At 36.4% G+C, this 24,571-nt stretch overlaps 2 long non-coding RNA genes across 3 annotated transcripts in view; one reads left to right on the top strand and one right to left on the bottom strand.

Moving 5' to 3' along the window:
• Positions 1–24,571, bottom strand: part of LOC129532408 (uncharacterized) — a 260,609-nt gene that overhangs the window by 62,468 nt on the left and 173,570 nt on the right. The window lies entirely within an intron of this gene.
• LOC134757986 (uncharacterized) overlaps positions 1–24,571 on the top strand; it is a 51,633-nt gene that overhangs the window by 2,406 nt on the left and 24,656 nt on the right. For both annotated transcript variants that reach the window (XR_010132674.1, XR_010132673.1), the window contains exon 2: positions 22,984–23,059. This is a non-coding gene — a long non-coding RNA (uncharacterized lncRNA). The remainder of the gene's footprint in view (positions 1–22,983; positions 23,060–24,571) is intronic.

Below are 24,571 nucleotides of genomic sequence, written 5' to 3'. Positions count from 1 at the left end.
GTCTGCTGGATTTATTTTTAATTGATTCACTATTACATATTAAATGTACATATTCTAAGTATAGAGTTGGATAAATTTTAGCAAATGTGTAACCAACTTTGCAATCAAGATATATTAGAACATTGCCCTTGCCACCCTGGAAACTTTCCTGTCACTATTTTCTTCCTTTTTAAAAAAATTTTTGTCTTAGGTTGAGGGGTGCACTTGCAGGTTTGTTATATAGGTAAACTGCATGTCACAGGAGTCTGGTGTACCGATTACTTCGCCACTCAGGTAATAAGCATTGTACAGGATAGGAAGATTTTCAGTCCTCACCCGCGGCCCTCCCACCATCAAGTAGGTCCTGTGTCTGTTGCACTCTTTTTTGTGTGTCCATATGTAATCAATATTTAGCTCTCACTTATAAGTAAGAACATGCGGTAGTTGGTTTTCTGTTCCTGTGTTAGTTCACATAAGATAATGGCCTCCAGTTCCATCCATGTTGCTGCAAAGGACATGACCTCATCCTTTTTTTATAGCTGTGCAGTATTCCATGGTGTACATATGCCACATTCTCTGTATCCATTTGTCTGCTGGTGAACACTTAGATTGCTTATGAATAGTGTTGCAATAAGCATGGAATGCAGGTATCATTTCAATACACTAATTTTCTTACCTTTGGATATATATACCCATCAGTGGGATTGCTGCATCATATGGTAGTTCTATTTTTAGTTTTTTGAGAAACTTCCAAACTGTTCTTCATACACTTCATTCCCAGAAAACAGTGTATGAGGGCTCTCTTTTCTCCACATCCTGACCAGCATGTTATTGCCTGACATGTGGATAAAAGCCATTTTAACAGGGTGAGATGATATCTTATTGTAGTTTTGATTTGCATTTCTCTGATGATAAATGATGTTGGGCAACTTTTCCTATACCTATTTGCCATTTTTATGTCTCCTTTTGAGAGATGTCTGTTTGGATTGTTTGCCCATTTTTAATTGAATTTTTAGATTTTTTTCTACTTTTTAAGGTTCATATATTTTCTAGTTATTAATTCCTTGTCAGATAGATAGTGACAAAGATTTCATGATTAGAATACCAAAAGCAATTGCAACAAAAGCAAAAATTAACAAATGGGATCTAATTAAACTAAAGACCTTCTGCACAACAAAAGAAACTGTCATTAGACTGAACAGACAACCTACAAAATGGGAGAAAATTTTTCCAATCTATCCATCTGACAAAAGTCTACTGTTCAGTATTTACAAGGAACTTAAACAAATTTACAAGAAACACACAGCCGCATTCAAAAATTGGGCAAAGGACATGAACAGCCACTTCTCAAAAAAGACATTCATGCAGCCAACAAACATGAAAAAAAGTTCAACATCATTGATCATTAAAGAAATGCAAATCAAAATCACAATGAGATACCATCTCACACCAGTGAGAATAGCAATTATTAAAAAGTCAAGAAACAACAGATGCTGGTGAGGTTGTGGAGAAAAAGGAACACTTCTACACTGTTGATGAGAATGTAAATTGGTACAAGCATTGTGGAAGACAGTGTGACAATTCCTCAAAGATCTAGAAGCAGAAATACCACTTGACCCGGCAATTCCATTACTGGGTATAAACCCAAAGGAATAGAAATCATTCTATTATAAAGATACATGCACACATATGTTCATTAAAGCACTATTTACAATAGCAAAGGCATGGAATCAACCCAAATGTCCATCAGCAGTAGACTGGATAAAGAAAATGTGGTACACATACACTATGGAATACTATGCAGCCATAAAAAGGAATGAGATCATGTCCTTTGCAGGGACATGGATATAGCTGGAAGCTGTTATCCTCAGCAAACTAATGTAGGAACAGAAAACCAAACACCACCTGTTCTCACTTATCAGTGGGAGTTGAATGATGAGAACACATGAACATATTGTGGGGAAAAACACACACTGGGGCCTGTTGGGCATGCTGGGGAGGGAGAGCATCAGGAAGAACAGCTAATGGGTGCTGGGCTTAATAACTGGATGATGGGTTGATCTGTGCAGCAAACCACCATGGTACACGTTTACCTATGTAACAAACCTGCACATTCTGCACATGTACCCCAGAACTTAAAATAAAAGTTAGTAAAATAATTAGAAAAAAAAGTTTTCTCCCATTCTGTGGGTTGTCTCTTCATTTTTTAAAATTGTTTCTTTTGCTGTGAAGAAGCTATTTAACTTCATGTGATCCCATTTTTGCTTTGGTATCCTGTGCTTTTGAGGTATTACTAAAGAAATATTTGCCCAGACCAATGACCTAAAAAGTTTCATTAGTTTTCTTTTAGTAGTTTCATGGCTTCAGGTCTTAGATTTAAGTCTCCAATCCATTTTAGTTTGACATTTTTATATGGTGACAGATTGGGGTCTAGTTTCAATCTTCTGCATATGGATATCCGGTTTTCACAGCACCTTTTTGAAGAGATTGTCCTTTCTCCAATGTCTGTTCTTGGCACCTATGTCAAAAATGAGTTCACTATAGAAGTATGGTTTACTTCTACATTCTCTATTCTGTTCCATTTGTCTAAGTGTCTGTTTAAATGCCATTTCATGCTGTTTGGGTTACTATATCTCTGTAGTATAATTTGAAGTCACATAATGTGTCTCATCTTGTTTTGTCCTGTTTGTTCAGGTTGGTTTTAGTTATCCTGTTTTGTTTTGTTTTGTTTACAGTTCCACATAAATTTTAGGATAATTTGTTTCTATTTCTCTGAAGAATGTATAGATATTTTGATAGGAATTGCTTGAATCTGTAGAGTGTTTTAGGTAGTATGGATATTTTAATACTATTAATTTTTCCAATCCATGAATATAAAATATCTTTTAATTTTTGTGTTCTCTTCAATTTCTTAAATAAATGTTTTATAATTTTCATTGTGGAGATTTTTCACTACTTTGGCTATGTTTATTCCTAGGTATTCTATTTGTCACTATTGTAAATGGGATTACATTTTTTTATTTCTTTTTAAGATTGCTTGCTGTTGGCATATAGATATGCCACTGATTTTGTATGTTAATTTTGTACCCTGCAATATTAATGAATTTGTTTATCAGTTCTAATAGCTTTTAGGTGGAGTCTTAAGATTTTTCCAAATATAAAATTATACAATCTGTAAAGAAGGATATTTTAACTTCTTTCTTTCCAATTTTGATGTCATTTATTTCTTTCTCTTGTCCGATTGGTCTAGGTAGGACTTCCAGTCCTATGTTGAAAAATAGTGGTGAAAGTGACCATTTCCATATTGTTCCAGATATTAGAGGATAGGCTTTCAGTTTTTCTCTGTTCAATATGATACAATCTGTGGGTCTGTCACATATGGCTTTCATTATGTTGAGGTATGTTCCTTCTATACCCAGTTTTTTTAGGGTTGTTTTTAGAAGGGGTGTTGAATTTTACCAAATGTTTTTTCAGCATCAGTTGAAATGATCATATGGTTTTTGTCCTTTATTCTCTTGATATGATGTATTACACTGATTGATTTGCATATGTGGACTCATTCTTGCATCACTGGAATAAATTCCACTTGGTCATAATGAATAATCTTTTTAATGTGTTGGTGAATTCAGTTTGCTAGTATTTTTGAGGATTTTTGCATCAATGTTTATCAGAGATGTTGGCCTGTAGTTTTGTTTTCTTTATGTGTTTTTGGTTTTGGCATCAGAGCAATACTGGCCTCATAGAATGAGTTTAGAATTGTTCCCTTTTTCTGTATTTTTTAGAATAGTTTAAGTAGGATCGGTGTTATTTTTCCTTTAAATGTTTGACAAAATTCAGCAGTGAATTCTTTGATTCTTGAGCTTTTCTTTAATGGAAAACTTTTTATTATGGTTTTATCTCATTATTTGTTGTTGATCTGTTCAAGTTTTGGATTTTCTCATGGTTCAATCTTGGTAGATTTTATGTCTCTAGGAATTTATCAATTTCTTCTAAGTTTTTCCAATTTATAGACCTGTAGTTGCTCATAGTAGTTGCTAATGATTCTTTGTATTTCTGCAGTATCAGTTGTAATATCACCTCTTTCATCTCTGATTTTATTTACTTGTGTCTTCTCTCTTTTTTAGTTAGTTTGATTAAGAATGTGTTAGCTTTCCAATGAGAACACATGGACACAGGGAGGGGAACATCACACACTGGGGCCTGCGGCAGGTGGGAGGCTAGGGGAGGGATAACATTCGGAGAAATACCTAATGTAGGTGACGGGTTGATGGGTGCAGCAAACCACCATGGCATGTGTATACCTATGTAACAAAACTGAGCATTCTGTACATGTAACCCAGAACTTAAAGTATAATAATAAAAAAAGAATTTGTTAGCTTTCTTTCTTTCTTTCTTCAAAAAACTCAACTTTGTTTCATTAAGCCTTCATATTGTTTTCTTGGTTCAATTTCATTTATTTCTGCTTGGATCTTTATTGTTTATTTTCCTCTACTAACTTTGGGTTTGGTTTCCTCTTCCTTTTCTAATTATTTAAGATGCATTGCTAGTTTTGCTATTTTTTTGTAAAGATGCTTATTGCTACACACTCTCCTGTTAGTACTGCTTTTGCTGTATTCCATAAATTTTGATGTTGTGCTTCTGTTTATATTTGTTTCAAGAAATTTTTAATTTCCTTCTTAATTTCTTCATTGACACACTCTCATTCAGGAGCATATTGTTTAATTTCAATGTGTTTATATAGTTTCTAAAAATCCTCTTGGAATTGATTTCTAGCATTATTCCATTGTGGTCAGTGAAGAAACTTGATAAAAGTACATTTTCCGAACTTTTTAAGATTTGTTTTGTGGCCTACCTAACATATGGTCCATACTTGAGAATATTTCATGTACTGAAGAGAAGAATTTTTATTCTGCAGCCGTGGGATGAAACGTTCTGTGAATATCTATTAGCTCCATTGGATCTATAGTGCAGATTAAGTTGAGTGTTGCCTTGGTGATTTTCTGTCTGGATGATCTATCCAATGCTTAAAGTGAGGTATTGAAGTCTCTCCCCATTATTTTATATAGATCCATGTTTCTGTTAGCTCTAATACTTGCTTTATATATCTGGGTGACCCAGTGTTGGGTGTTTATATATTTACAATTATATCATCTTGCTGAATTGACCCCTTTATCATTATATGAGGACCTTCTTTGTCTCCTTTTACAGTTTTTGTCTTGAAATCTATTTTGTCTGAAATAAGTATAGCTACTCCTGCTATTGTTTGGTTTCCATTCGCATGGAATGTCTTTTTCCATGTCTTCATTTTCAGTCTATGTGTGTTTTTATAGGTAAAGTGTGTTTCTTGTAGGCAGCAGAAAATCCCTTCAGTTACCCTATGTCTTTTAATTGGAGAGTGTAGTCCATTTACAATCAATGTTATTATTGATAAGTAAGGACTAGTACTGCCATTTAAATATATTTTTTCTTGTTGGTTTGTGGTCTTTCCTCCTTCATTTTTTCCTATCTTTTGTGAAGGTTATTTTATGCAATGGTATGTTTTATGTTGTTGGTTTTTATTTTTATTTTTTGTGGATCTATTGTAGCTTTTTTGATTTGAGGTTACCATGAGACTTGCAAATATTATCTTGTAACCCATTATTTTAAACTGATGAAAACTTAACAGATTCCAAAAATTAAAGAAAACAAACAAGCAAAGAGAAAACTAATAAAACTCTGCCCTTTAATTTTATCCCCCAACGTTTTAAAATTTTTGTTGTTTGCCTTTATATCTTATTATACTATGTCTTAAAAAGTTGTTGTAGTTATTATTCATCTTTTAGTCTTCCTACTCAAGATATGAGCACACAGAAATTACAGTGTCATAGCATTCTGTATTTTTCTGTATATTTACTATTACCAGTGAGTTTTGTACATCCAGATAATTTCTTATAGCTCATTAACACATTTTTCTTTCAGATTGAAGAACTCTCTTTAGCATTTTTTTGTTGGACAGGTCTAGTGTTGGCAAAATTTCTCACCTTTCGTTAGTCTAGAAAAGTCTTTATTGACCTTCATGTTTGGAGTATATATTTGCCGGATATAATATGCTATGATAAAAGTTTTCTTTTTCTTTGTAACTTCAAATATGCCGTGCCACTCTATACTGGCCTGTAAGTTTTCCACTGAGAAGTCTGCTGTCAATGTATTGGAACTGTTTCACATGCTTTTTTTTTTTCTCTTGCTGCTTTTTGGAATTTATTATTGACCTTTCGGAGTTTGATTATTAAATATCTTGAGGTAGTCTTACTTGGGTTAAATCTTTGGAGTTCTATAAATCTTCTTGTATTTGAATATTGATTATTTCTCTAGGTTTGGAAAGTTCTCTGTTATTATATCTTTAGATAATCTCTCTCTCTCTCTCTCTCTGTCTGCTTTCAGGCAATAATTCTTAGGTTTGCCTTTTTGAGGATATTTCCTAGATCTTGTAGATGTGCTTTATTCTTTATTATTATTTTTCTTTTGTCATTTTTGACTGTGTATTTTCAAATAGTCTGTCTTCAAGCTCACTAATTCTTTCTTCTGCTTGATTAATTCCACTGTTGAGAGACTGTAATACATTTTTCAGTGTGTTATTTGAATTCTTTAGCTCCAGAATTCCTGCTTGATTCTTTAAAATTATTTCAATCTTTTCATCAAATTTCTCTGATAGGATTCTGAATTCCTTCTCTGTGTTATCTTCAGTTTCATAGAGCTTCCTCAAAATAGCTGTTTTGACTTATCTGTCTGAAAGTCTATTTTGAATTCTGTTTGAAAAGTCACATCTCTGTTCCTCCAGGATGGATCTCTGGTGCTTTATTCAGTTCATTTGGTGAAATCATGTTTTTATAAATGGTCTTGGTCTTGTGGATGTTTGTTGATTTCTGGGCATTGAAGTGTTAGGTATTAATTCTAATACTCTCAGTCTGGGCTTGTTTGTATCTGTCCTTCTTAAGAAGGGCTTTTTATGTATTCCAAGGGAATTGAATGTTGTGGTCTAAATCTTTGGTCGCTGAAGCTCTATCTGCATTGGGAGATAGTAAAGCCCAGTGTTGCTGTGACTTTTGTAGTTATATAGATGTGCCACTTTGGTGAACTTGGGTAAGATCTGTGAGAACTCCCTGGATTACCAGCCACAGTCTCTTGTTCTCTTCCCTTACTTTCCCTCAAACAAATGCAGTTTCTCCCTTAGGGCTGAGCTGCCTGAAGCTGGGGCGGGGTGATGCAAGCACTCCTGTGGCCACCACTGCTTGGAGTGTGCTGGGTCACACCTGAAGCCAGCATGACATTGGGACTCGCCCAAGGCCCATGGAAATTACTGCCTGACTACTATTGATGTTTATTCAAGCCCAACAGCTCTTTAGTCAGCAGGTGGTGAATATTGTCAGGACTGGGTCCTTCCCTTCAGGGTAGCAGGTTTCCTCCTGGCCCAGGGTAGGTCCAGAAATTTCATCTGAGAGCTACAGCCCAGAATAAGGGCTTCAGGACTCTGCTTGGTGCTGTATTCTACTGTGGCTGAGCTGATACCCAAGTTGCAAGACAAAGTCCTCTTTACTCATTCCTCTCCTTTCCTTGAGGGGAAGGACTCTCTGCCAGAGCTGCAAGATGCACTGCCTGAAGTTGGAGTAGTGGTTACATGAGCACCCCCTTGGCCTCCTTATCTGGTGCCTCACTAAGCCACTGCACCCTAAATTCACTGGCCCCAAGCCCAGCACAACCCCAGGACTTGCCCAAGAATTGCCATTCTTGTCGCCTCGACTGCCTTTCAGATTTATTTAGGACCCCAGAGTACTGTAGCTTATGGTAGTGGGCTAGCTAGAGCTCAGTCTCCCACTGCTAGGATGGATGAGACCCCACTGGCTAGGGTTGGTCTAAAGGCTCTCTTTGTTGGCACTAGCTGAATTCTGCCCTGTGTTTCTTTCCACTGTTACAGGGCAGCACTGAGGTCCAATGGGAAGTCTCACAATCACTTTGCTCTCCATCCTCTAAGCACATAGATTCTCTGTGTCATGTAGTACTGCTGGAAAATGGGGAAACAAGTGGTGTAAGGAATTCAAGACTATCTTCCTACCCTCTACCCTCTTCAGTGTCTCCTTCCTTCATATGATACTAAAACCAGGTACTGTGATTGCTCACCTAAGTTGTGGTTCTTATGAAGGTGTTCCTGCATGGTTAGTTGCTCAATTTATTGTTCCTGTGGGAGGCACAATCTCTGGAGGGTCCTGTTTAACCGCCTTGATCTGCCTGCTTTCTTCTCTCAGTATTTTAATTAGGTTGCTTGTCTTTTTATTTATTTATTTATTTATTTATCAGAGTTCTTTATTCTAGAGTCAAGCCTTATTGAATATATGTGATAAAAATATTTTTCTCACTCTTTGGCTTCATTTTTAAATGGTGTTTTTGAAGAAGAACAAATGCTTTTTATTTTTATGTCATTTCTACATTTGTTTTCTGATTTTGTTGCTGCTTTTTGAATTTGTTAAGAAATCTTTGTCTACCTTCTGTCAGTTTTCTGTGGCTACTATAACAAATTACTATAAATAGTGGCTTAAAACAAGAGACATTTATTCTTTAACAGTTCTGCAAGCCAGAAGTTGGATATCAAAGTATTATCAGAACTATCATTCCTCCAAAGTCTCTAGAGGACAGTGCTTCTTGCCTCCTTCAGCTTTGGGTGGCTAGAAATGTCTTGGTTTGGCTGCATCATTCAAGTCTTTCTATCTGTGTTCACGTTGCCTCCTTTTTTTCCTGACTCACAACTCCTCTGTTTCTCTCTTATAAGGATGGATCTGAGTGCATCTTTGTCTCATTTGTATAATCCAGAATAAGCTTCACAATTTAAGATTCCTAAATTAATCATTTTCATGTAAGGTTTTACTCACAGGCTCCAGGGGTTGAGATGTGAACATATATTTTAGTAGGGCACTATTTAGCCTACTACTTATGCAAAGTCACAAAGATATTCCATATTTTTCTTAAAACTTTATAGTTTTAGTATTTACATTTAGGTTTATAAACTATGTGGATATTTTAATGTATGGTATGATATTGAGTCATGATTCTGTTTTCTTTCCATATTGACATAATATTGACCCAGGACTGTTAAAAATGCTTTCTTTTCCCATTGAATTTCCATGACACATTTGTAACAGATTATTTGACCAAAATGTGTAGAGCTATTTCTAGACTCATGATTCTGTTTCATTGCTCTGCTAGTGTATCCTTCTGTCAATTACACATTGCATTAATTACTGTAGCAATATGGAAGTCTTAAAATTAAGAGTGTGGGCTCTCTGGCTTTGTTCATTCTTAAGATGGTCTTTAGCTATTCTAGGTCCTTTGTATTTCCATATACATTTTACTATAAGATAATCAATTATTATCTAAAATAGCCAAGCCTGCTGGAATTTGCACTGGAGTTGCAATGATCTTTCAATCTATAGATCAAGTGAGAGAAAATCAAAATTGTAAAAATATTACCTTCCATCTAATGAACATGGTACATATCTCCATTTATACAGATATTTTAAAACTTATTGCAGCAATGTGTTCATGGCTTTCAAGTATAAAGATCTTTTCTCTCTTTTTAAAAAATTATTCTGAGGTTTTATAATTTTTGGTGTTATTATAAATGACATCAATTTTTGAATTTTATTTTTTAATTTTTTGTTGCTGGTATGTAGAAATATGATTTTTTTGCCTATTTACCTTGAGAAACTGATGAATTCATTTATTAGATATAGCAGTTTCTTTTTTATAAAATCCTTTGTATTTTCTGTGTAGATAATAATGCTTCTGCAAATAAAAATTCACTTCTCTTTTTCCCCCTGATCATTATACAAATTGTTTCCTTGTCTTGCCTAATCACATTGAATAGTACCTTCTGTAAAATATTAAGAAGTGTTGAGAGCAGATATCACTCAACATTTTAACATTAAGTATTATATTAGGTGTACATTTTTCTTAGATGCTCTTTATCATGTGGTAGAATCCTTTCTAGTTTGCCTAAAGTTTTTATCTTTATCATAAATAGGTGTCAAAAATTGTCAGATGATTTTTCTGTATTTATTCATATGACCATATGATTTTTCTTTATTCTCTTAACATGGTGAAGTATATTGACTGATTTTTGAATGTTAAAAATAAACATGCATTCCTAGGATAATTCTTAGTTGTAATATATTAACTTTTTTAAATTTTACTGAATTTATTTTTTTTATGGTTTTGATCTGTGTCCCCACCCAAATCTCACGTTCAATTGTGATCATCAATGTTGGAAGTGAGGCCTGGTGAGAGGTGATTGGATCATGGGGGCAGTTTTTCATGGCTTAACACCATTCCCCCTTGGTGTTCTCATTGTGATAGTGAGTTCTCATGATATCTGGTTGTTGAAAAATGTGTGATACCTTTTCCAGCCATGTAAGACAATCCTGGCCCGGCCATGTAAGACAATCCTGTTTCCCCTTTATCTTCTTTCATTATTTTAAGTTTCTTGAGGCCTCCCCAGAAGCTGTGCATATGCCCAGCATTACGTTTCCTGTACAGCCTGTGGAACCATGAGCCAGTTAAAGCTCTTTTCTTTATAAACTATCCAGTCTCAAATATTTCTTTAGCAATGCAAGAATGGGCTAATACAGAAAATTGGTACCAGGGGTGCAGTATTGCTATAAAGATATCTGAAAATGTGGAAGCAATTTTGAAACTGGGTAATAGGCAGAGTTTGGAAGAGTGTGGAGGGCTCAGAAAAAGATAGAAAAATGAGGAAAAATTTGGAACTTCTTAGAAACTTGTTGAATGGTTATGACCCAAATACCAATAGTGACATGAACAGAGATGGCCAGGCTGATAGGCCACAGGTGAAGATGAGGAACTTATTGGGAAGTGGAGCGGTCACTTTTGTTACACCTTGTCAAAGAGCTTGGTTTGATTATGCCCCTGATCTAGGAATCTGTGGAACTTTGAACTTGAGAATGCTGATTTAGGGTATCTGGTGGAAAAAACTTCTAAGCAGCAAAGCACTCAAGATGTGACCTGGCTGCTTCTAACAGCCTATGCTAATATGTGTTAGCAAAGAAGTGACTTAAAACTGGAACTTATATTTAAAAGAAAAGCAAAGCATAAAAGTTTGGAAAATTTGCAACCTGGCCATGTGGTAGAAAAGAAAAGCCAATTTTCATGGAAGGAATTCAAGCAGGCTGCAAAAATTTATATATCTAAAAGTAGGCCACATGCCAATATCTAAAAGAATGGGAAAAGGCCTTGAAGGCATTTCAGAGTCCTTTGCAGAAGCTCTTCCCATCACAGGCTTGGAGGCTTAGGATGACAGAATGGTTTCATGGGCCAAGTTCAGGGCCCCACTGCCCTGTGCAACCTTGGGACACTGCTCAAAGGGGCCCAGGCACAGCTTGATTCACTGCTCCAGAGAGTGCAAGCCATAAGTCTTGATGGCTTCCATGTGGTGTTAAGCCTGTAGTGCAGTGTGCAGGAGTTCAGGCTTGGGAGTCTCCATCTAAATTTCAGAGGATATATGGAAAAGCCTGGATGTCCAGGCAGAAGCCTGCTGCAGGAGTGGAGCCCTCATGGAGAACTTCTACTAAGTCAGTGAAAGGGGGATATGTGAAGTTCGATCCCCTACACAGAGTCGTCACCGAGGTACTGCCTAGTGGAGCTGTGAAAAGAGGGCCACCAACCTCCAGACCCCAGAAAGGTAGACCCATTGGTACTTTGCATCCTGCACCTGGAAAAGCCATAAGCACTCAATGCCAGCCTTTGAGATCAGCCATGGGGGCTGAACTTTGCAAAGCCACAGGCACAGAGCTACCAAAGCCTGGGGAGACCACCACTTTCACTAATGTGCCCTAGATGTAAGACACAGGGTCAACAGAGGTTATTTTGGAGCCTTAAGATTTCTTGACTACCCTGCTGGATTTTGGAACTGCATGGACCCTGTGGCCCCTTACTTTTGGCCTTTTTCTCCATTTTGGAATGGGAATATTTACTCAATGCCTGTACCCCCATTGTATTTTGGAAGTAACTAGCTTGCTTTGGATTTTGTAGGCTGATAGGCAGAAGGGACTTACCTTGTCTCAGATGAGACTTAGAACTTTTGAGTTAATGTTGGAATGGGTTAAGACTTCAATGCTGAAGAAGTCTTAAGCATTGAAGAAGTCTTAAGATCGCTGAGAAGGCATAATTGTATTTTTCAGTGTGAGAAAGACATGAGATTTGGGAGGAGCCTGGGATAGAATAATATGATTTGGATCTGTGTCCCGACCGAAATCTCATGTTCAGTTGTGATCCTCAATGTTGGAAGTGGGGACTGGTGAAAAGTAATTGGAACACCATCTTCCCTTGGTGCTGTCATCATGTTAGTGAGTTCTCATGATATCCAGTTGTTTAAAAGTGTGTGGCACTTTCCCCACTGTAGTAGTCCATTTCCACATGACTGATAAAGACATACCTGAGACTGTGCAATTTACAAAAAACAAAAAAAGAGGTTTAATCAGACTTACAGTTTCATATGGCTAGGGAGGCCTCCAAATCATGGTTGAAGACAAGGAGGAGCAAATCACATCTTAGGTGGATGGCAGCAGGCAAAGAGAGAGCTTCTGTAGGCAAACTCCATTTTTAAAGCCATCAGATCTCATGAGACTTATTCACTATCACAAGAACAGCACAGGAAAGATCCAACCCCATAATTCAGTCATCACCCACTGGGTCCCTCTCACAACACATGGAAATTATGGGAGCTACAAGATGAGATTTGGGTGAGGACACAGAGCCAAACCATATCACCCACATTAGTCTTATTCCTAGTCTGGCCATGTAAAACAAACCTGCTTCCCCTTCACCTTCTGCCATGATTGTAAGTTTCCTAAGGGTTTCCTTGAAGCCCAGCCAATGGCCAGCATCATAGTTCCTGTACAGCTTGTAAACTGTGAGCTAACTAAAGCTCTTTCCTTTATAAGTTACCCTGTCTCAGGTATTTCTTTATAGCAATGGGGAACAAACTAATACAGATTTCCTAATGTTTAATTAAGGACATCTGTGTTAGTCCATTCTCACACTGTTAAAAAAAACTACCTGAGACTGAGGAATTTGTGAAGAAAAGGTGTTTGACTCACAGTACCAAAGGCTTAACAGGAAACATGACTGGGAGGCCTTAGGAAACTTACAATCATGGTGGAAGGTGAAAGGGAAGCAAGCACAATTTACCATTGCAAAGCAGGAGATAGAAGAAGGAAGAAACTACCACACACTTTTAAACCATTAGATCTCATGAGAACTCACTTGCTATTATGAGAACAGCATGGGGGAAACTGATCCAATCACCTCCCACCAGGTCCCTCCCCTAACTTCTAGGGATTATAATAATTCAAGATGAGATTTGGGTGGGAACACAGAGCCAAACCATATCATTCTGCCCCTGGATCCTCCCAAATTTCATGTCCTTCTCACATTTCATAACCAATCATGCTTCCCATCAGTCCCTCAAACTCTTAACTCATTCCAGCATTAACTCAGAAGTCCAAGTCCAAAGCTTCATCTGAGACAAGGTAGGTTCCTTCTGCCTATGAGCCTGTAAAATTAAAATCAAGTTAGTTACTTCCAAGATACAATGGTGGTACCAACATTCGGTAAATGCTCCCAGTCTAGATGGGAGAAATTGGCCAAAACAAAGGGGTTACAGGCCCCACACAAGTCTGAAACCCAGCAAGGCAGCCATTAAATCTTAAAGCTCCAAAATGATTTCCTTTGACTCCTTGTCTCACATCTATCCAAGCCACAGTGACACAAGGGATAGGCTCTCAAGGCCTTGGGCAGCTCTAACTCTATGGCTCTGCAGGGTGCAGACCCTGAAGCTGCTTTCTTGGGCTGTCATTGAGTGCCTGCAGCTTTTCCAGGATACAGTACAAGCTCTTGGTGGATCTATCATTCTGGGGTCTAGGGGACTGTGACCCTCTTCTCATAGCTCCCAAGGTAGTGCCTCAATAGGGTTCTGTGTGAGGGTTTTAACCTCACAATTCCCCCCCCACTGCCTTGGTAGAGGTTCTCCATGAGGGCTCTGTCCCTGCTACAGACCTGCTTGGACATCCAGGCATTTCCATACATCCTCTGAAATCTAGGAAGCCACCAAGGTTTAGGGCTTGCACCCTCTAAAGCAATGGCTCAAGCTATACCTTGGTCCCTTTTAGCCACAGCTGGAGCTGGAGTGGCTGGAACGCAGGGCACCATGTCCCAAGGCTGCACAGAGCAGTGGGCGCCTGGGCCCAGCCCGTGAAGTTATTTTTCCCTCCTAGGCCTCTGGGCCTGTGATGGAAGGGGCTGTCACAAAGTCCTCTAATATGCCCTGGAGGCATTTTCCCTATTGTCATGGCAATTAACATTTGGCTCCTCTTTACTCACGCAAATTTCTGCAACCAGCTTGAATTTTTACCTAGAAAATGTGTGTTTTTTTCCCTCTCTCTCTTCTGCAACATAGTCAGGCTGCAAATTTTCCAAACTTTTATGCTTTTCTTCCTTTTTAAATGTAAGTTCCCATTTCAGACCATCTCTTTGTGAAAACATGACTGTATGCTGTTAGCAGCAGCCAAGCCATATCTTGAACACTTTGCTGCTTAGAAATTTTTCTCCCAAAACCTTAAGTCACCCCAAGATAAAAGTTCTACAGATCCTTAGAGCAGGGGCACAATGACACCAGTCTTTTTGCTAAAGCATAGCAAGAGAGATTTTTTTTTTTTTTTTTGCTTCTGTTCCCTGTATGTTCCTCATCTCCATCTGAGACCACTTCAGTATGGGTTTTGTTGTCCATATAACTATCATCATTTTGGTCAAAACCATTCAACAAATCTCCAGGAAATTCCAAACTTTCCCACATGTTCCTGTCTTCTTCTGAGCCCTCAAAACTTTTCCAACCTCTGCCCATTACTCAGGTCCAAAGTCACTTCCATGTTTTCAAGTATCTTTATAGCAGTGGCCCACTCTCCTGGTATGAATTTTCTGTATTAGTCCATTCTCACACTTTTATAAAGAGCTACCCGAGTCTGCATAATTTATGAAGAAAGAAGGTTTAATTGATTCACAGTTTGAAAGGATTAAAAGGAAACATGACTGGGAGGCCTCAGGAAACTTACAATCATGGTGGAAGGCAATGGGGAAACAAGCACTTCTTACAATGGTGGAGCAGTTGAAAAAAGCAGGGGTGGGGTGGGGGAACTGGCTCACACTTTTAAGCCATCAGACCTTGTAAGAACTAACTCACTATCATTAGAACGGCATGGAGGAAACTGTCCCTGTGATCTAATCACCTCCCACCGGCTCCCTCCCAAGATAAGTGAGGATTAGAATTAGTCGTAAGATTTAAGTGGGGACACAGAGCCAAACCATATCAACATCTGTGTCTAGGTTTATGAAGGGCCTGTAGTTGTTTTTTTGTTTTGTTTTTGTTTTGCTATGTTTTGTTGTAAATGTGCAGGTCTCATAAAATGAGTTTGGAAGTGTTCGTTCTTTCACATTTCCTAAAAGTGGATGAATAACAGTGGCTTGTGTTTGAAGGCTTTTGGAAGAAAGTAGATTTTTTTCATTTTTAAATTAATTTTGTTACCAGTTTTCATCAGTTTAGTAACTTTTAGTGTGTTTTCAAGGAACTTGTCTATTTCATCTACATCATCAGGTTTGTAGGCATGTTATTCATAATAGTCTCTTACTATCTTTCTAAATACTGTAGGGGTTATGGTCACATTTCCTGCTTTATTCTTGGTATTGATCCTTTGTATTTTCTCTCTTTTTTTGTTGGTCAGTCTAGTGATGTATCAATTTTAATAATCTTTTCAAGAACCAATCTAACTATGTGTATTTTCTTTATTCCCATATAAATAATTTTTAGTCTCTATTTCTGATATCGTTTGGCTCTGTTTCCCCACCCAAATTTCATACTGAATTGTAATTCTCAATGTTAAGGGAGGGACCTGGTGAGAGGTAATTGGATAATGTGTACAGATTTCCTCCTCGCTATTCTTGTAACAGTGAGTGAGTTCTCATGAGATCTGGTTGTTTGGAAGTGTGTAGCACCTTCCCCTTTGTTCTCTCTCTTCTCTCTTGCCATGTGAAGAAGGTGCTTGCTTCCCCTTCACCCTTCTGCCATGATCGTAAGTTTCCTGAGGTCTTCCCATCCATGCTTCCTGTGTAGCCTGCAGAAATGTGAGTCAATTTAACCTCTTTTCTTCATAAATTACTCAGTTTCAGATAGTTCTTTATAGAAGTATGAGATTGGACTAATACAATTTCCTTTCTTGTACTTATGTTGGGTTTACTCTGTGTAGCTCATTCATTTTAAACTTTTTGTCTTTTAATATAAAAATTCTAAACCATAAATTTCCCTTGTAGTACTGTTGTAGATGATCTTATACATTTGATATGTTGTGCTTTTGTCATCTAAATCAAAATATTTTTTAAATGTCTTAATGATTTATTCTTTGACCTTGTATAATTTAGAGGTGAGTTCCTTAATTTTGACATCGTTCAGGAATTCTACATCTTATTATCTTTTATTCTAACACAATTTTGTTGTGTTTTAAGAACATATTCTATGTTAGTTCAATTATTTTATCTTTATTGAGCTTTATTTGCTAGCCTTCTATATGGTCTCCCTTTGAGACTTTTAAAATATGCATTTGAAAATGTTGCATTCCACAGCTGTATGATATAGTATTTGATAAATGCCTATTAGGTCAAATCAGGTGAAATTTTTGTACTAAGCTTCTATGTAATTTCTGATGTTTAAAATTTGTTCCAACAATTGCTCAGATAGTAATGTTAGCATCTATAAGTATGATGGTATATTTTTCTATTTTTGCCTTTAATACTGTCTTTTTCATTTGTTTTAGGTACTTTGAAGCTCTATTGTTAAGTATATGAACACTTTGTTTAATGTACATGAACCCTGTTATAATTTTGATATATTCTTTCATGCCTACAGTAATACTCATTGTTTTGAGGTCTATTTTCTTACAGTAATACAGTCACACAACTTTCTTATGTTTGTATGGCACATGTTTTTCATCCCATTATTTAAATTTCATTCTGCCTTTGTACTTTAAGTTTCTTGCTTATAATAAACTTATTTTTGGCTTTTGTAATTTTTATCAATTTTTTGTTATTTACCTTGTAATATTTTATATATCATTATTATTTTTTGATACATAATTTTACCTATTAATTGGGGTACATATATTTTGATACAAACATATGATGTGTAATAATGATCAACTAAGGGTAATTGGGATATCCATCTCCTCAAACAATTTTAATTTCTTTGAGTTGCAAACATTCCTAATCTCTTCTTGCTACTTTGAAATATATAATAGCACAATAGGGCAACTATAGCTAATGTTATATTATTAATTCTGATTATCTTTGCCTCTTATATTTAATAAAATTATTGTGATGACTGTGTTTATGTCTATCAGTTTTTTTAAGTTATTCTGTTCTTTTTTTGTTCCTTTGACCCTGATTTTCTGTATTCTTTTGGATTTAGGATATTTATTCTTCTGTTTATCTCCTTTACTAGATTTTTTTATACAAAACTTTTTGTATTACCTTATAATGGTTTTTTGAACTACAATATGCCTCCTTCACTTCTACAGTCCATTTTGGATTAATGTTACACCACTATACATAAAATGTAGAAAGCTAACAAATACATAATTTCATGTATCTTTCTTAATATATTATTTGCTATCATTAGCTATTGTTTTCAAATGTTGCACTCTGTTATAGATCTCACAATTCATTGCTGTTGATTTTGCTTCAGTCAATGTCTTTTAAAGAAATCAGTAAAAATTACAAAAAGCTTTGCAAACCTTCCATTCTTGACCTTTTTCAGCATTTGAGTACTCTACAATCTTTCCCACAGATTCAAATTTCCAACTGACGTCATTTCTTTTCAGTTTAAAGAATTTCCTTTAATATATTTTATAGTACAGTTGTACTGGTAACAAATTATCTCTGTTTGCATCTAAAAACGTCTTTTGTATCTAAAAATGTCTTTAACTCCATTTTAAAAGATTTTTTGTTGAAGAACATAGAATTCTAAATTTCAATTGATTCTGATTGAAAATTGCTGTATTTTCCCTCTTAACACTGTAAAAATATTATTCCATTGTATTCTGAATCATGCTGTTGCTGTTGATGGACTCATTATACTTATTGTGGTTGCCCTAATATGATATGATATGATTATTTTACTTTGATTGCTTTCTGGATTTCTCTCTCTCTCTCTCTCTCTCTTTCTCTCTCTCTCTCTCTCTCTCTTTCTCTCTCTCTCTCTCTCTCTCTCTCTCTCTCTCTCTCTCTCTTTGGTTTTTATAGTTTTGCTATATGCCTAAGTTTGGCTTTCTCTTTATTTCTCTGTTTTGAGATTTGTTGAGAATCTTGGATTTGGGAGTTTATATGTATCATACTTTTTAAAATTTACCATTATTTCTTGAAATAATTTTGTGCTTCTTTCTCTCCTTCCTGTACATTTAGAACTTTGAATACACATGTTAAACTACTTCATATTGTCCCATAGGTCACTGATACTCTCTTCAGTTATGTCAGTATTGTTTTTTCCTCTTTGCCTTATTTTGAATAATTTCTGTCAATCTGTCTTCAGCTTCATTGATCCTTTCTTATTCAGTGTTCGTTCACATTTAGTGTGTTTTAATTTTATGTATTACGCTTTTATGTTCTAGAATTGTTTCTATTTTACAGTTTCCATTTCTATGTTGAGATTTTCCATTTGTTCATCTAATTTTTCTTTTTCCTGAAAATCCTTGAACATAATTATAATAGCTATTTTAATTTCCTTGAGTGATATTTCTACTGTTTCTATCATCTGTAGCTCACCTTCTATTGTTATTTTCTTGATTGTGGACTCCCATTTGATTGTTTCTTCATGTCCCTTATTATACTAAATTGTGTTTCCTAAAAAGTAAATCTCCCATAGTTTAAAACATTTTAAAAACTCTATCTTCTCAAGCTGACACCCTATCTCTATCTTTCTCATGGTTATCAAACTTCAAGAAAAATATAATCTATATTTGCTTCATTAATTACCCTATCACACCTTTTATTTTAAAATCGAGCTTTGACTCTTACTATTCTAATAAGTCTCTGCCATTCTTAGGTTTTCTGTTTCTATAAATGCATTATTATCTTCCTGTCACCTACACTTTAACCCTTGGAATCACTTCTGATTCTTCTTTCCCTTACCATATCATAATTGTCACCCTATATCATATTAAGATCTCCTGAAATACTCTTCCCTTCTCTGTTTCTTAAGCCCTCATTAATTTTCTCCTAATGTATTCCTTTAATTTTTGAAAATATTTTTCTATGTTGAGTCAATTTTATTCATTGATATCAAATCAATGTTATTGAAATTCAGCCCTGTTTAGCCTCTCAAAAAAATGACAACATTTTCTGCCATCTGCAAAAAACAATAAATGTTCTAGATATATTTTATATCACTTACCTAGTCTGGTCAAAGCTTACACATACCAATTTCCCACTATTTTAGAGTTATATGTCAAACACATGGCTACTACCTTAATGAGCAACCTAAAGATACTTCTTCCATGAAATTCTGTTTCCTCCAAGATTCCTTTAACATGTATCTTCAATCTCTTATGGTATTTACCACTTACTAGTGTGTATTAGGGTCATTTTGTGCTTATTTCTCTCTCTTAGATTGCAAGCCCTTAGTTAAGTTCTGATTCACCTTGTCTCCATATCTTCTAGCATATTTCTTAATTTTGTAGGTGCTCAATAAATATATTGAATTAAATTATGTTGTCTAACAAAAATGCCAAAACATATTCCATATGAACTATGTAAGAGAGAAAGAAAGTGTGATGTATTTTTGGAAGTTTTAATCCATATAGTAATTAATAAAGTTAAGGTTCTCAAAGAAGAAAACACTCAGCTCAGTGGAAAACCATGGCTACCTAGAATCTCTGGACTTCAATGTAATTTTATTCCTGCCTTTAGTTAAATTTCATTATCTTAGATAAAAAAATCTCTGGCTCATTGGCAAAGCTATCAAAAATATTATCATACAAAAATTAAGAAAAAAAGCATAGCTGTACCTCTGAAAGCTGCATTCATTTTATCCTTGTGCCCCAAATGTGCAAGAAATATAGACTAAGAGATATAAAATGCTATGACAACTAAACAAATTCTGACATGTTTCTTGGTAGTTGTTGGAGGGCTTATTGAAGTACAGCTGACTAATGAAAGACCATGAACAGCTTTAGAGATGATCCCGAAGATGACTAAAGGACTGGAAACTAAGGTTAACATTGAGAGGTTAACAAAGCTGGAACTATACAATTTGATGAAGAAAAGACCCAAACGTCATTTCATGCCAATTTTTAAATGCATAAAGAGACTTTATTTAGTGAGTACTGGCCATCTGTTTTCAAACTCTGATGTGCACAGAACATGACAAAATGGGTTTAAACCAAATTAGAAGGTATTTAATTTTATTTGGAATAATTTTCCATAAGCAATGCAGTTATAAATAAATCTTCTTCTCTAGAAAAGATGAGCATTTCACTTCCATATTTGTGGGGTTCAATGTGTTTCTGTTGAAGGAGGTGCACTTATTCAGCGTGTCTTGAAGATACCTCAAGGGTTCTCACAGTTTAATATCGTCAAAATGTCAATAGATAAGGCTATCCTAAAGTAAATTCTTCCCCTGGTAACTTCTCATTTACTTCACCTTCAAAGCTACCTTTACATTTTATGTCTGTGAGAAATTTTTATTATACCAGTTGAAGCCTACTGTGACCTAGAGGGTTTGTCAATGAGGGAGATGAGATTCTGGTTTCTGATCAACCAATCAACAATAACAACAACAACAAAAGATTTATATGCACTTTAATAAATAATCATAAGCTATCATGATTGATATTTTATCATAGTATATTTTCTTAAAATAATTTATGTTTAATTAGATTTTTTGTAAAGACTTATGTTTTGTATTACTACAGTGGCATTTGACCCAGTTCTGTATAGTTTTGGATTACACAAGAAAGTAGATGTCTTAAGTGACTATTATGTTCTGAAATATTTTTTCTAAGGTCAAGGAACAGATTGACTGAATAGCCTTTGAAAATAGGGTAAAGCCCATAAGTCTCTATTATGTCACAACTCTCCTTTCAAAAATGACAATAATCTGACTTGATTTGTTAACTAAATAAAATAGAATGATCCATACCAAAAAACAATTATTTTATTCATGGTATTAAGAACTATAGCCTGGCAATTTAGATGAGCTCGTATTATAAAGAAAGACATCTAGGGTAATACCTTTGCCTAGTGTTACTCACAGAGTCAGTGAGGCAGAGCCACGATGAAATCTCAAGCCTCTTGATTCCCAGGTTAGTATAATATATTTTATACCAAAGAAAGCGGCCTCTAATCTAGGTGGAAATGTCTCCTGCAACTAATTCACCAACATTGAGCTAAATAATTTAAACCATCCTATAGCAAAAAGACTCTGAATGAAAATTCCCTTGGAAGGTTCCAAACACTTGCTTTCTAATATTCACCACTTATTCTGAATCCCAAACAGGCTTCCTATGAAAATATTCTTCCCATAAGCCTTGGTCTTCAAAGCATGCATATTTTGAAATCAATGTCTGTGTAGTATGTATGTATGTATTAATCCATTCTCATGTGACTAAAGACATATCTGAGACAGGGTAATTTATAAAAGAAAGAGGTTTAATTGACTCACTGTTCAGGATGGCTGGGGAGTCCTCAAAAAACTTACAGTCATGGCAGAAGGGGAAGCAAACACATCCATCCTTCTTCACATGGTGGCAGCAAGGAGAAGTGCAGAGAAAGTGGGGGAAAAGACCCATATAAAACCATCTGCTCTCCTAAGAACTAACTCACTATCACGAGAACAGGATGGGGGAAAACACCCCCATGATTTGATTATCTCCACCTGGTCCTTCCAATGATATGTGGGGATTATGGGAACTACAATTCAATATGAGATTTGGGTGAGGACACAGCCAAGCCATATTATTTCACCCCTGGTCCCTCCAAATCTTATGTTCTCACATTCCAAAGCACAATTATGCCCTTCCAACAGTCCCCCAAAGTCTGAACTCATTCCAGCATTAACTCAAAAGTCCAAGTCCAAAGTCTCATCTGAGACAAGGCAAGTTCCTTCCACCTGTGAGCCTGTAAAATCAAAAGCAAGTTAGTTATTTCCTAGATACAATGGGGTACAGGTATTATATAAATATACTTATTCCAATGGGAGAAATTGGCCAAAACAAATGGGGCAGCAGGCCCCATGCAAGTCTGAAATGCAATAGGACTCTCGTTAAACCTTAAATTTACAAAATGATCTCATTTGACTCCATGTCTCACATCCAGGTCATGCTTATGCATATGGTGGGCTCCCAAGGCCATGGGGAGCTGTGCCTCTGTGGCTTTACAGGGTACAACCCCCCTCCAGGCTGCTTTCACAGGCTGACATTGAGTGTCTGTGGCTTTTCCAGGCACTCAGTGCAAGCTGTCAGTGTATCTACCATTCTAGGGTGTGTAGGGCACTCGCCTTCTCCTCACAGCTCCACTAGGCAGTGCCCCAGTAGGGATTCTGTGTGAGGGACCCAACCCCACATTTCCCTTCTCCCTGCCCTAGCAGATGTTCTCCATGAGGGCTCCGCCCCTGCAGCTAACTTCTGCATGGACATCCAGGCATTGCCATACATCCTCTGAAATCTAGGTGGAGGTTCCCAAACCTCAATTCTTGACTTCTGTGCACCAGCAGGCTCAACACCACGTGGAAGCTGCCAAGGCTTGGGGTTTGCACACTCTGAACCCATGGCCCCTTTTAGCCATGGCTTGGAGTGGCTGGGATGCAGAATACAAAGTCCCAAGGGAGCCCTGGACCTAACCCAGGAAACCATTTTTCCTTCCTAGGTCTCCAGGCCTGTGATGTGAGGGGCTGCTGTGAAGCTTTCTGACATGCCCTGGAGACATTTTCCCCATTGTCTTGGTGAGTAACATTCGGCTCCTCATTATTTATGCAGATTTCTGCAGCAGGCTTGAATTTCTCCCCAGAAAATAGGGTTTTCTTTTCTATCACATTGTCAAGCTGCAAATTTTTTAAACATTTGTGCTCTGCTTCCTCTTGAATGCTTTGCCACTTAAAAATTTCTTCTGTCAGATACTCTAAATCATCTCTCCCATTTTAATTTCCACAGATCTCTAGGGCAGGAGGAAAAATGCCACCAGTTTCTTTGCATAGCAAGAGTGACTTTTACTCCATCTCCCAACAAGTTCCTTATCTCCATCTGAGACCACCTCAGTCTGGACTTTATTGTCCATATCACTATCAGCATTTTGGTCAAAGCCATTCAACAAGCCTTTAGGAAGTTCCAAACCTTCCCACATTTTCCTATTTTCTTCCAAGCCCTCCAAACCGTTCCAACCTCTGCCTATTGCCCAGTTCCAAAATGGCTTCCGCATTTTTGGGTATCTTTATAGCAGTGCCCCACTACCCAATACCAATTTACTGTATTAGTCTGTTCTCATGCTGCTAATAAAGACATACCTGAACCTGGGTAATTTATAAAAGAAAGAGGTTTATTTGACTCACAGTGCAGCATGGCTAGGGAGGCCTCAAGAAACTTACAATCATGGCAAAAGGGGAAGCAAACACGTCCTTCTTCAGGTGGCAGCAGCAAGGAGAAGTACAGAGTGAAGCAGGGGAAACAGCCTCTTGTAAAACCATCAGAGCTCATGAGAACTACCTCACTATCATAAGAACAGGATTGGGGAAACCACCCCCATAATTCAATTATCTCCACCTGGTCCCTCCCATGACATGTGGGGATTATGAGAACTACAAAATGATATTTGGGTAGGACGCAGGAAAAGCATATCAAATAGCTGAAAAAATGTTCATAATAAGTTGTTTTGTGGGAGAGAACAGCATTTAAAAAATATAAATGCAAAAACATGCACCACTTCTCTAAAAAAAAGGAATCAAACAAAAATATTAACTATATTAATCTCAAAGTGGTCATATTTTGGGTGGCTTTTTCCCCCTTTCCTTGTTTATCTATAGTTTTTAAAATCTAAAAATAAACATATATTACTTTTGTGATGAAACAAAAAATCAAAATGTTTTCAACAATTTTTTTGTGATTTTGGTTGGAAAGTGTATAACATAATCTGAAGTGACTATGTGAGAAGAGGACTTCTAAATACTAGGTAGGCAAAATCTAGAAATGGAATAAACAGCTAGCATTACAGTCTACCATGCAGCCTACCTAATTGTGAATATAATCCTAAATTTAATTTTACAATAAAACATTACAGTGTTTCCTGGTTCTTAATACTTCTCAAAAAAATGCCCTTTAATATTAACATCTTAATGGCTAAATGGATGCTCAAATTTGTCATTCAATGTATTAGTCAATCTAAATTAGAAGCGCTGCTGCTGGAAAGGCTTCATTTATGCTGGGACAAAAGTAGTCTGCTAGAAATTATACATTCTTGATTT

The sequence above is a fragment of the Gorilla gorilla genome, chromosome 2 (genome assembly GCF_029281585.2).
Source record: "Gorilla gorilla gorilla isolate KB3781 chromosome 2, NHGRI_mGorGor1-v2.1_pri, whole genome shotgun sequence".
NCBI lineage: Eukaryota > Metazoa > Chordata > Mammalia > Primates > Hominidae > Gorilla > Gorilla gorilla.
Note: the sequence above shows the minus strand (reverse complement) of the source record. Positions and strands in the feature narration are given on the sequence as shown.